Raw genomic sequence first — 15,018 nt, forward strand, 5'->3', positions numbered from 1 at the left:
TTAATGTAATTGTAACCACTACAATTAACTTAATTTCACTACGTAAGTTGTGAATAACTAAAATGATTATTCTTCATTTAAATATCCAATTTTGACTTTCTTAAAATATCTATAAAAAAACAGTGATACCTAGTACTTACTTATATTTTATTAATTTCTTGGTTATAGCATGAACTACTTATAAAATACTGGAAATTGTTATAAGTCTGTTTGAGTTAAATAACGGGGACAAAAAAAAAGCCTCCCGAACTAGTTGACGAAAATAATGTACTGTTTTAACGAAACTCAATTGGCAACCTATCTAACGTACAACCTAAACATTAGTACCTACTTACCTTAAACGGCACTTCAACATTCACACAGGGCCGTATTGAGGTTTGGTGGCGTTCCTGGTGAATCACTGCATTTCCGTCCCCTCCCCAAATTGGAAATTTGCATTAGGTTGAAAAAACATTTGAGATATATAAACGTGTATAAATGTGTAGTATATACTAAGTAATAACTAATAACATTTAATAACTATTTGTAGTTATGTAACATATTATAGCTCGTATAAGTACTAAAAAGATAGATTATAAATTACCACAATGTTGTACCTACTCGCGTACATTTTACGTCAAAATCAATAAATACTCGGCAGCAGTTCAACAGAAAATTAAATCGTTGTAGGTACTTCGAGTGTACTGTACTTTATATACTTGCTAATTCAGTGTTCGGATTAGATAAGTATTTTTTTATCTAGATAAAGATAAAGATAATGGAACACAAAAGTATCTAGATAGATATAAAAGATAACTTAACTCATATTTATCTAGATAAAAAAAAGATACAATTTTTTTTTAAATGGGTTTTAAATTTAGGTAGGTATATTTTAATTGGGCACTAGGAACATAATAATAATAATAATAATATAAATAAAAATAATTACATTATTTATAAACCATACACTTGGCTTGAGAATCTGTATAAATATTAAAAATGTTTTTGTACAATTTTGAGATTTTTATCAATAAAAAAAGAATGTAGATGAATTTATTTAAATTATTAAAAAAAAATATCTATGATGAACGTTTAGATACCTTGTAACTATTTATCTAGATAAGATAAAAGTTGAACAAATAATTATCTAGATAAGTCCGAACACTGCTTGCTATAGTACCTATAGACAATAATAATTTGTTGTATTTGAAGAAAGATAGCCAATAGGACTGGCCTGACATCAAAAAACGATAGGTAATACTATTTTAAGGGGCCTCGCTACGGTCATTATTTAAGGGGCAACATTTAGACAATTTCTAATCTTGTCATGGTCGCCCGGGATCTATGTGTTGGTTGTAAATAATTATTAGTGCGAGTGGTATCCACTCCAAATAAATTTCATGACTCGAATTTTACAAAAGCATACATTTGTTTTGACAAATTTAAAGTTAGTTAACGTTGTCTGATTTTTATTCTGAAAAAATATTTGAATTCAGCAGAAAAATATCTGTGAATCGTACGAAACATTTTCCGTTTTTAATATTAATTTGTATTATGATTCGAAAAAGTTCATATTTTCAAGTTTTCAATTACAATTCAAAATAATATAAAATTTAGTTTTTACAAAGTGCTTCGTGAGATCTATAGACAATGTTCTGGTGAATTCAAATTTTTTTTCAGAATTAAAATCGGACAACGTTAACTAACTTTAATTTCGTCAGTACTTCAGGGTCTTTTCAGCCAAAATTGACGGCAGTAGCGAGGCCCCTTAAGAACTACGTAGTTACTGAAAGTTCAAATAACATATTTTTGGTAATGCCTAATGCCTGAATAAAAGGAACCATACATTTTGGATAAGTACAGTAGTTTTGCTAGAAACACATACCTTATCTATTTTACGAGAATATTAAATTATACGCATTAGTATAATATACAGATATTCCATGTATAATGAATTATCAATTTATCAAATTTTGTACTCCAACAGGCAACAGCATCAACATTATAGGTAGGGAGTCAAAACGGGTTAAAATAGATATTTCGTTTTTCGGGTTTTGTGTTCAAGACCGGCCAACATTTTTTGCGAGTTTCTAATTTCGTGTTCAAAACCGAGTAAATTTTTTGAAAGGTTTTGTGTTTCGTGTTTAAGCCGGGTGAATTTTTTTTGCGGGTAATCCGGTTTGACGCCCCGAATTAAATTGTATATTATATACTATTGTATATTATTAATCGTATGCGTCTCGTGCGGATGCAGCAAAAGATCCTTTTTCACTAACAAAATGACAATATATATTTCAAATAGCTTGACAACTTATAATTAAATTGTAGACCCAACATTGTTAAATTAATTTAATGTTTTTTTTTTATTAACACAATATATACGGCTAATTTTCAATTAAAAAGAATATTTGTTTTAAGACTATTTTACTATTCATAGAATATACCTACCAAATTTAAATACACTTATAAAGTACTGTTTTAAGTAAATATTAAAATATTAGTATTTTAAACGTGAAGTGTCTTTTTTCTTTTGTATTTCTTCCCTATAAAACAGAAATTTTTTTAAACACTTAAAACATGATTTTTACAAAATTAAAATAACAAATGTAAAAGAAAATTCTTGTTTTATTTTGAATCGTATAATTTAAAAATTTAACTAGAAAATTTGAAATAGGTATTATGTAACAAAGGTACTCATTTTCATATGACGTAGGTACAGCACGGATATCAATGACAGAAACTTCATCACGCCTATATCACCACATTAATTAATAAGTTATAGTTGATTATTTTACTACTAATATACTAAACATGTTTTGTACATAAGCAAAAATGTAAGCTACATTACATATTACGATAGAAACTGCCAGGCGGTGAACCGAATCGGTGACCTTCGTCCAAATTACTAAAATAATATTTCCATTGAAATTACTATTTATAGGTTTTAGATTTTGTGGTCATCAATAATCATAAGCAAATAAAACGATATAATATAATAAAAAATACTCCTATACATTTTAATTTTAAATTATTTATTATTTACAAGTAGCGGTTTTTTTTTAAGGCGAGACGCAGTCTTAAAGTCTCTTCTGACGAGCCGCCCCTTTCTAGGGCCTAAGATACATCGGGCTGGCACTGCGTATCCGTATATTATCCACACGAATGTTGATTGAGTTTTCAGGTTATCTACGTCTCGAAAACAGATATTATATAATATAATTAAGTATAAAAAATGTCTTATATATATCTGCGGACTGTGGTATGGAGTGATACATACTTGTCAGTATTAAAAATCGGGCACATATATGATTGACATACAGTAATTTCCAACTATTCCAAAACTGACAAAAATTAGCGGAAAAAAATGTATAATAAAAGTATGCAAATAGTTATTCTAGTAGGTGTTCGAATGTTTTAGATTCTGAGCGAATGTATGTTAGATTTTACAATGATGTGTGTTTTCTGTGTCTGTCATCACCGTTTGGGATAGTAAAATTGCTTCGATTTTCACTTACAGTATCTTTTCTAGTGGGAAAGTGAATATAGTTGGTGCATTGGAAATATTTTAACCTCCCAGTAGTTTTCAAAAGCGCCGGGAAAAACAAAAAAAAAATTAAAGATAAACGGGAAATTTCAAATTTACAAAAATAAATTTTGGTTTTTGGTGTAATTCTAAAAAAAATAATCTTAAATGCATGACAATTTCACTGAATGTTTATACTAGCATTTTCTATACACAATAACAGTTTAAAGATATTTTTACTTAATTTGAGCTGTTTACAGACATTTTCAGTTTTTTTTAGTTTTATTTTCTATAAATGTGAATAAAATTATATTTGTTGGGTCAAATAACTTTAAAAATGAATAGGTACATGGCTCCTAATATATTGTTACAATTGTAATAACGTAGAAATACGATAAATATAAATACGACTCCTGTCGATACCTAGTTATATTAAAATAGTAAAATTACGCTATTACCTTCCCCCAGGTGTTCGGAGGGCTCTCGAGATCGTGTGTTCGAGAATTAGATCAAATAAACCGTACAATACACTTTGTTCATCAGGTTTCTGTTTACGTTTTTCAAGCATTATTCGAAGTATTTCAGTTTGGGCCATTGGTTCAAATTCTAGTCTAAATTTTTTTCCTAAATCGGACCAATTAATGTTTTCAACGGTATCCATAATATTATCATAAAATATGAGAGCAGTACCTTCTAAAAATACGGGAATATATAGACTTTTTTCAGATTCCGACCATCCGTTAATAAGTGCAGCTCTTTGATATTTTTTTAAGAAAAAATCAACGTTTTCAGAATTATTTCCCGTAAATTTTCCGGGTTCAAAGTAAGGTTTTTTATTGTCTCCCATATTTAATAATTTGTATTACTTAAAAAAAATCTTATAATAAATTATGTACCATTATTTAATTGTAATATTTTTGTTAAACTAATTTAAATTGATTTAATTAATATATTTTTTACTAAATTAGTAAATATTTATTTTAATAAATATAAAATCAGTTGGTTTTCTTTTTATAATAAATAATAATACGTATATGTTAAGTCGTAAATCATTAAATTAGTGTGTTTTATTATTAAATAAGTCACTTTTTGTTATATAAGTTGTGTTTTATTATATTATTTTTTTTTAGTATTTACAATTTTTTTATTAATTCTTAAAATTAATAGGAAAATATTTTTATCTTATAACTAATATAATTTTGTAAAATGTATTTGATCAATTCTCAGTTTATTTATCTGAATATACTGAACTTGTGTTGGGCGCCGCCTTGTAATAACGTAGAAATAAGATAAAATAAAAATACGACTCCTGTCGATAGTTATATTAAAATAGAAAAATTACGCTATTACCTTCCTCCAGGTGTTCGGAGGGCTGTCGAGATCGTGTATTCGAGAATTAGATCAAATACACCGTACAATATAATTTTATGGAAAAAAGCACATACAGATAGAATGTATTCACTGCAATCAACATAAAATATTATATTATATGCCTTACCTGATTCGCAGTTGTTTGTAGATAATATTGTAGGAGTTTTAGGTTTTAGATAAAACAAAGTAATACTTCAAATACACAAATTGAATTAAAGAACGCACTGATTATTGCTCGCATAAGGAGTCCAGTTGTCGCTCGTTGAATTAGGTTTCTTTGGGACTTGAGAGGTTGTTACTCTGGTGGTTGGTGCTCATGCACTGGTTTAAGGAACGACGCGAGGATGCTGACCAGAGTGGAGGGCGGCTTTATCAAAAAGTTATCGTGGGCCTGGGAACTAGATTATTCTTTGGCGTCAGCATAAAATAAAGTCACACACATCCTACGTAATATCGTTATGAGTGCATGCCGATATCTTAATTGTCGTTGTTAATGGTTTTATTTGATGCGATCGATTTCTACAAGCGACAGTCTGGCTGTTGTTTATTATTCTGTGACATTTTAGTTTATTATAATGGTGTGTGAGCCTAACCTATCATTACACAATTGTAGTTAAAAAATATTATAAGTACATAGTCACAATTTTTTTTTAATAAGCAAGTTCAAATTTTGACAAAACACGTAAACAAAATTGTGCCTATGTATTTTTATTGTAAACATGGGCATATAGACATTTTATAAATTTAGTTTCAAGTGTTTAATGATAACAAAAACAATGTGTAAAATATTGAAATTAACAAATTCTTTTTTAAGTTATGACTATTTGAAAAATATTACGTTTATTAAGTTAAAGTAAATATTAAAGAAATTTAAGACATAGAAAATAAAATATTTCTTTTTAAAAAGTATTTGAGTAATATTTTAAGAAAAAGTATTTTAAAACACTAAAGCTTACACAAACCATGTATTTTAATGAAAGATTTTAATTTGTAAATCACAATTAAAGGCAATATAAGATAACATTAAACACTAGGTTTTATACTCATACAAAGTACTTGTAATTACTAATTACTCAATACTATTCAATAAGTACTAATTTCCTAAAATTAGAAACAGACATTTTTCAAAGTTGATTGTCACTTATGATAAATTGGAATAGAATAAAAGCCAAAAATAATATTCTTAGCAGTTATATTTAAAAAAAATGTAAAGGTACCAACTCAAAATATATATTATAATTTAAAAAAAATAACGAATCATAAAAATATAAAATATACCCATACATTGAAAACTATTACACATTAACAACTAAAACACAATTATTAAGAAATTAACATTTAAAATGTCCTAGATTCAACAAAATATCTTGTATTATCATTATATTTGACTGCGTAGAAGTATTTTTTTTTTTTTATAAATTTTGAGCAAATAGTTGGATTGTTTGATAAATTTAAAATGCAACCACCTTCAGAAAAAAAAAGAGATCGTTTACACTGGCAAATATTTCGATAATTTAGTATATGTTAATAACAGCAATATTTTTTTAACGCATATTACAATTTTGATTCCATCAGCCAGGGAAAATGTTGTAGTTTGCCATCACCAGATTGGTTAGTTATTATATTAACAAACGAAGGTCCAGTTGTATCCTGTCAAACATAATAAATCATATAAGTGCATTGCATAATTCAAGATTAAATACTTGGTTATATTGTTATTAAATATATTAGGAGTTTTTATAACGAAGCTTTCTTTTTATAAATAGAAGTGTAGCTGAACTTAGTTACTGTAAATTTAGCACATTGAAAGTTATTTTTGCAAACAAGAATAATTTGTGTTTGTCTACCTTGCAATTTGAATATTTTTACTCAGTTGACTGTTAAGTCAACATTAAACCTTAGTTATTTGGTAACGGATCATTGTTATTTGTTAGTACCTACAAATAGTTATTAGAAGTTTTCATTTTATACAAATCACATGAATAATTATAATACCCAAACTAAAAATAAATGTATATATTGTATAGTAACAATTATTAAATTAAATCATTTAATTACAAATGAAAGAGTAAAATGTTTGGTATCTACGTAGGATAATAGTTTACTTATATTTTATAATAATTTATATTAAAACGTATAGATAGTCGTTATATTGTTAAAAGGCTATTTAAAATGTACTTTTTTTAACTACAATAAGTTAAATGTTAAACAATCTGTATGAATATCTCTAGTCTTATGCAAATATACAAATTTACATTCATCATTATTATACTGTTTTATTGTTTTAAGTATTAAGAATACATTTACCCATTAATAAACTTAAATAAAATATATTAATCCATGCTCCATAATTGATTATTTTTCATTATTATAATACTAAAGCACGGTTTAAGAATTATTAAATTGTAGTTTGTAAAATTATTTTGATTATGTGATATAAAAGACAGGGATAACAAAGCTGTGTGTACGGTTTTCTTAACCATTATATTTTTTTTTAAATAATTTAAATATATTTACAATAAAATCTTTTTACAAAATTAGAATCTTGTTCAAGAGTTGTGCAAAAATATCCTTTGCGACCAAAAAGAGTCAACATATTTTCATAATAAATGTTTACAGATAAGCAATTAGGAGGAATATAGAAAAATAATAATACAATTAAAAATTAATAATTGCCAATAAAAAAATATAAGTTATAAGTTTATAACATATTATATTGATACATACACTTAGTTAATTTATCAAATTCTTGCACTAAAAACCAAGTGGACTCATCATTCATCAACACCTCCATATATGAAATTATTATTAACAACAATGATGACAATTGGTAATTTATACCTAAAATTATAATATAAGATGATTAAAATACAATAATTTTTAATAAAATCATTAAAAAAATGCTATCATCTACCTAAATTGTATGTAATTCAACTTTTTATGTCAAAATAATAATTTTTTTACTGAGTGTTAAAAACCCAATAACAAGAAATTTTAAAATTGTGTATACAAGAACATAAATATAAAAACAAATAATATTGGAATAAATAAATAAACTACCCATAAAATAATGATAATACAATGATAACTACAAAAATTAAGTTAAAATATTTTTTTTGAAAACATAATATGATAAATGATTCATCGGAGCAAGAATTAGAATTAAAAAATTATATTGGTATATTATGAACAAAGAACATAATTCTATTTATAGGACTCATAAGAGCATTCTAGTAGCTAATGCATACTTTGTTTTGTGAGTTAATATAAAAATGTATGTGAGCACCTAATTTTAAACTGAGGAACAAAGATATTTAAAAAACCAACGGTATTGGACAAATTACAAACCCAATTAAAAGTTTAACAATAATTGTAGGCCGTCCAGCATCCCTCTTCTATAAACATATTTGAAAAAAATAGCTAGTCAACATCTTTATTCAGCATATTAAAGCTAAAATGAATTTGAATTCTAATATGAATTCTTATTTTTATGACTTACCTGACCATTGTTTCCACTCCCATTCCTGAAAATCCAAAAGCTGAATCACCTTCAACACACAAGAGTCGTTTTCCAGGTTCATATTTTTGATACCATAAGGCTGCAGCAATACCAAATCCTAATCCTACTCCCATGATATCAAATGTTCCTAAATATGAAATTATTTATATTAGAATATTAATACCATTGTCATAAACTAGTATTTATCTTACCAGCATCAAGCATCCAGCATTTACCTATGTCTAGGTAAATTGTTTAATAATATAGCTCTACCAATGTCCATTGTATTTGTTCCTTCGCTTACAATTATAAAATCTGTAAATAAACTTAAATTTATTGATTTTGTTGAATATCAATAAAACAAATATTTATCAGAATAAGGAAGTGTCACTAATTGTGTGAATTATTCTCTCATGCTTATCGTGTAGTTCTTTTTTTTCTCTTCTCACATGCTCTTCTTGAACTAAAATACAGATTGTGTGTTACTTTTAAAAATGTTAACTAAAAAAAAAATGTATCATATAGCTCATAGAAATAGTAATTAATACTTGTTCACTAGGCTTTATTTTTATAATATTTACATCTGATATTTTAATCACAAACATTGCAAGGAAATTCTGTTTTAAAAAAAATAAACTTGAAGTTTGAAATCAGAATTATAATAATTAATAACTATCTTACCAAGAATTTAAAGTTAAATATAAATCAGATTTAAAATAAAAATGTATATTTAATACAATATTTAACGGTTCCACGTCATTTGGTCCGGTAAATTATATCCGGCGACAATTGATCCACAACATTTGATCCGGTTCAAAAAGAACTTGTACCAAAAATATCCTGCTAAAAAATGTCCGGTAACAAAAAAATATAAAATATAAATATATAGTTTTATTTTAATTAGTTGTTATTTTATTTTCATAATTTTTAAAAACGTCATTATAAAAAAAATATAGAATATAAATATATAAAAATTAGTTATGAAAATAAATATGAAATAAATATATAGAAATTAGTTAGTTAGTTAAAAATGTATAGTATAGTATAGTACGTATAGTATTTTAGAAAAATAATCAATAATAGTCCCTATATATATATATATATTTATATATAATCTACCTTATATACAGAAAACGGTCAGAAAAACCACAAATTAACGAATCTAATCAGTTCTCAACGATTTATCAGACATAAATTATTATTATGTTGGAGATAGCGATACATCCGTTTTTTTCGATTTTAGTACATGTGAACACCTAGCCGTTTGCAAACGTGTATGAATAACGTTAACTTTAAATAATGCCACTTACATTTATAAAAAGCCAAAAAGGCAAAAATATGCTTATAAATAAAGGTTTTTTATTTAGTATTCATGATGTGTATGAAACAAAAGTAGTATGGCGTTGTACTGAGTATAAAAAGTTGTCATGTAAAAGCTGATGTCACACAACAACGAAAGACGAAACGGGTATGTACTTAAATTTGTATACTAAATTAATAGAATTTAATTAATTATATTTATTTATAATAATAATAATAATAATATTTATAAAATGAAACATTAATTAATTATTTTGATGTAGACTTTATTTCAAATTGTACATTCCACATTTCATACAATGTTTTGTTTTTTTTTTCGTAGGATCGATTTTAAAAGAAACTGATCATTCGCATGCTCCAAACTTAGCCAAAATTGAGGCCAAAGAACTGGTGAATACTATAAAGGATACTGCTATAACAGAAATAACTTCTACAAGAAATATAATTTCAAATGTGTTGGGTCAAACTTCTGTTCCGGTAATAGGACAATTACCTATTATAAAATCATTGTCAAGGACAATTACTAAAAAATTAATCTGGGGGAAAATAACCCTACAAAAAAAAAAAAATATAAAAACATAGACCAAAGTCTTAAAAATACAGTAGAAAACTATGAAACTTCAAATATCATTACGTATTTGAAGGGTATCACTCATAATTTTAATTTATAAACATTTGTATTCTATATTATTACTTTTATTATGACGTTTTTGAAAATTATGAAAATAAAATAACAACTAATTAAAATAAAACTATATATTTATATTTTATATTTTTTTGTTACCGGACATTTTTTAGCAGGATATTTTTGGTACAAGTTCTTTTTGAACCAGACCAAATGTCGCGGATCATTTGTCGCCGGATATTATTTACCGGATCAAATGACGGGTTACCATATTTAACTACTATGGATAGTAATTTTGTCATTAGTATTTAGTACATATTATATATTTTTTAAATCTATGCCATGTAATTATAGAATTTTAACATTTTAAATATATTTGTAGTGCTTAAAAATATAAATGTATTATTTTTCTAAAAATGATTTATTTTATGTTTTGAACATTTTACATTATTAGTTTAAAAAAAATTATATGAAAATACTAAGTACATAAATTATAATATAATACTTCTAATAAACTTAATAGTTAATATTAATGTATTATTATTAAGTTTATTAACTATTAATGCATTGTTATTGAGTTTAAATACCATAGGCTTTGTAAAAACATAAGTACATGAAATAAAACCAACCTTTTGGAATATAATCATACACATGTTGAATAACTGTGTAATAGTTTAATAGTATGGATGCATTTTTCATCAGTAATTGAAACATAAAATAAGACTTAAATTGTACGAATAATTTGGTATTTATGAAAATATAAAATTTGAACACTGTATTTATTGAGAGTAATAATTAATGGAGTGATATAGTGATGGTGGTAAAAACTCTTGAAGAGTATTTGATGCCAAATAAAAAAGAAGAAGTGTCTATTGAGCTAAGTTCCCATGAAAATGAAATGTAAAATTATGCTAGTTGTGGAAACTTGATTTAAACTAATGTTTATTCATATATTGTCTTACCTCAACATATTTTTATTTGACAAACACTTTTTTTTAAGTTTATCCAACCATTTGCTTCGTATATTATGCCATTTTTTCTTAGATAAACATACATTTAAAGCATTAACTGCAGCATGCGTATCTGCTTGAATCGGTACACTAGCTTATTGGCCATTATGTAACTTTTCTGCACTTATATCTATCTGTATGAACTTTACATAAGCATTGAATCTTGGTGGTTTACCAAAATGTAGCACCCAATTTAATTGTGCACTAAGTAACAGTATAACATCAGCATTTAGCAAGGCATAAGTACGTGCAGATGCTACACTTAAAGAATGCTCATCGGACCCTACACCTTTCCCATTGATGTGGCTAAAAACAGTAAGCCGAACTCTCCAATGAAATTTCTTACAGCATATTCTGCGCATCCGTAGGCAGCATCTAAATACATATATCTATATCTTACTAATATTATTAAGAGGAAAGATTTGATTGTTTGTATTGAATAGGCTCCGAAACTACAGAACCGATTTAAATGAAATTTGGTACATAGATAGTTTAGACACTGAGAAAAAACATAGGCTACTTTTTATTACTAAAAAAGGGCTGTAAGGGGCTGAAATGGGCTTAAAGGGGCTGTAAGGGGCTATACTGGTTCGAATTGAAAAATTATTTTTTTGTTGGATAGTCCATTCATTGTGGAAGGTCATACGCTACATTCAATTAATAGAAGTGCTCAAACAGAGATTTTGAGATTTATGATGGAAATATTTGTTTATAAATGATTGCTATTGGTTATAGGAGAAATAATTAATAGAAATAGTATTTATTTATTATTGGTTGCTATTGGTTAATCGGGCAGATCAGGTACAAGCATGCATCAAATCGAATTTTCACACATTGCCTACCAGGGTGGCTGAGTTGCACTTACTGCAGTGAGTTACACCAAAAAGGAGTTGAACAATAACAATTTGTTTAAGAGTTGTCATTTTTTACGGGCCACAAAGTGTGCAGGATCAGCTATAGCCTATATTAAAATATATACGTTTGTGTGCAGATCTCTGTGAAGAAGATAGGCTTATTTAAAAAGAGTTAAATTTGGTTTTTATTCGTCGGAATTTAGTACGCTTAGGTTAGGTTAGGACTATGTATTAATTGATTACATTAATCCGCCGTATTATATCAAAATAAACTTGGTATAACTTTGATACTTTAGAGTTAAATCATACACTTACGTACAAACCGCACCGGGTCCGCGATCTACCGTAGTAGATTGCCTACCTGATAATATACTGCTGCGAATCAGAATTTTTATTCCAGGCATCAGAAAAGTTAAGATAAATTTTGAACACCATACACCGAATATTAAATAACGAATTGAACAAAGTTTGAGTCATATAGAGTTGGTACATTTAACGGGCAACGAAGTGCACAGGATCAGCTAGTATATATATAAATATATAATAATATTCTATTTTAAAATATAATTTACTTACCTTTGCCTACAATAACAAGAAGACGTTTGGCATTTATTAACAGTTCGGCGGCAGATTCAATAATTCAAATATCAGGAATAATGAATGGAGGTTGTGAGATTATGTTTGTTCATAACCCTATCTACAGGAATTCAAGTTGATAAAAGATTGGCAGGAAAATCTAAATATGCAGCATCTATAAACAAATCTTAAGTAATTATGAGTTTTCTTAAAAAAAAAAAAAATTAATGTTATCACCTGGTCTACAGTAAGTAGCATAAGATATTGCTTTTCCAACATGAACAAGGTATAAGAGCAGCATTTGGGGGGCTTTGCACAGTACTTGCAATAAGGTCTGCTGAGTTCAACTTGGTTGCATTCTTGAAATCCAGCAATTCCTTCATGATCTTTTGTACAAGAGCCGCCAATAACCAATAGAGGCCTAAAACAATAACTATTCTTATAAAACGATTAGCACATCACATAATATTTTAGCATTATAGGTAACACACCAGCAGTTGATTTGTGCATTGGTCATTCCGGCAGTGATATGAAGCGATCTGGGGCCGGACACCACTAGACATACACCTGGTGTGCGTACAGATAACCGATTACTTGGGCTGCGTATACTGCGGATTGTTCATTGTGCATTCTAATGTATTTTATACCGACTTGTCGCAGGGCCATGCTGAATTCAATGACTGGAATACTAACAATGCCAAAAACATATTCGACATCCTATAAATTTGGAAACAAAACCGTTTATTTTGTCTTGAAGCTATTCTCGCATAAATATAATCATTAAAATACTAACTTGATGTTTTAATGCTTGTGCAAGAATGTTATTGCCATCAATATGTTCCACATCGTTTGACATATTTTTGCGATTGGATTTTGAATGATAACGTAGTAGGAACGAAATTATTATGTTACCAATTAAACTACTATTAAATTAAATGTATGAGGGGAAATACAATAGTCTATTTACTAAGAAATAAATATGGCAGCAACGATTTTATTATTATAGCAATGAATTGGCAAATTTTTATAATTTAAATTTTAGAAGAACAGGAAATAATAATAATAATCGTTGTTGTTATTATTATTGTAGTGATTGTACGCGATCACAGGACACTGACGAATGATAACTGATAAGTAGCAGTGCAAGCTGCTGGTGGCGACGTTGTCATTAAAAATAACTAACGTTAGCGAATGGCAGACAGAAAAATCTATAGTTCTAAATTTTTTTCCATGGTCATTCGGGACTCGGGTGAATATTATCATAGAACAAAATTATATTATTTTAATAACATATTACACAATAGGTGTTTTGGATTTATACATTCGTATTTCGTAATGGGAGAATCGACGGTGACTGACGAGTAGACTAAAAAAAAAAAAGTACCTATTGTAGAGTAGTAGACAATCGATTAGAGGTACCTACCTACCTACCGATCGTGATAGAAATAATTATAACTCAATATTTTGGTGAGCAAGACGGCGCATTTTTTGAAAATAAAATATCAACAGATTGTTCGACAATATTGAAATCGTCGTTATTTCAAACAATTGAATTAAGTGTTAGATTCGGAAGAATGAAAAAAAAACGCGTAATCTTTCCATTTTACAACGAAATTACGTCGGTCGGATCGGTGTATAGACCAACGCAATTTAGTGACAGAAGCGAATGGCGAAAGTGTGGTTTTTCAACGCGCATGTGTTGAGGAGCTCCAACTTCCAAACGAATTAATGACGCGGCATAGGTATATTTTAAGCCATTGAAAATCATTTTCACAACAAAATGGGTGTCCGCATCGGAAACGTTTCTACGGTTAGGTTATTGAAAATTGTTTTTTCTTCTCTCGTAATTCTTATAAATCCATAAATAATATAACATACATTTACGATATAATTTCATTTTTTTATTCATTATAATTTTTACTATGATATTAAAAAGTGAAATTAACTAATTGTGCAATTGTTACAACTTACAAATTATTAAAAATAATTATTTTAATTAGGTATACTTAATAATATAGAATAATTGTTTTTTAATACCTCGGGGGCCGGGGCTCTGATGCATACACATATATTAATATAAATTTGCCAGGCTCATTATAATTTTCAAAAAATAATTAGTCTTAAGCTATTTATACTATGAAACATAGACCTATAATAAACGAATCTATAACTAAAAAGTCTACAACTAAGAACCTATTGACATTGCTCTTGGTAACTAATAACAGGACGTACAGTAATACAGTAATACCTACCTATATTGT

At 27.5% G+C, this 15,018-nt stretch overlaps 1 pseudogene; it reads right to left on the reverse strand.

The window, feature by feature from the left end:
- Positions 1–7,574: 7,574 nt before the first annotated feature.
- Positions 7,575–13,809, reverse strand: LOC132938788 (2-hydroxyacyl-CoA lyase 1-like; annotated as a pseudogene).
- Positions 13,810–15,018: the final 1,209 nt, after the last annotated feature.

The sequence above is a fragment of the Metopolophium dirhodum genome, chromosome 1 (assembly GCF_019925205.1).
Source record: "Metopolophium dirhodum isolate CAU chromosome 1, ASM1992520v1, whole genome shotgun sequence".
Classification (NCBI taxonomy): domain Eukaryota; kingdom Metazoa; phylum Arthropoda; class Insecta; order Hemiptera; family Aphididae; genus Metopolophium; species Metopolophium dirhodum.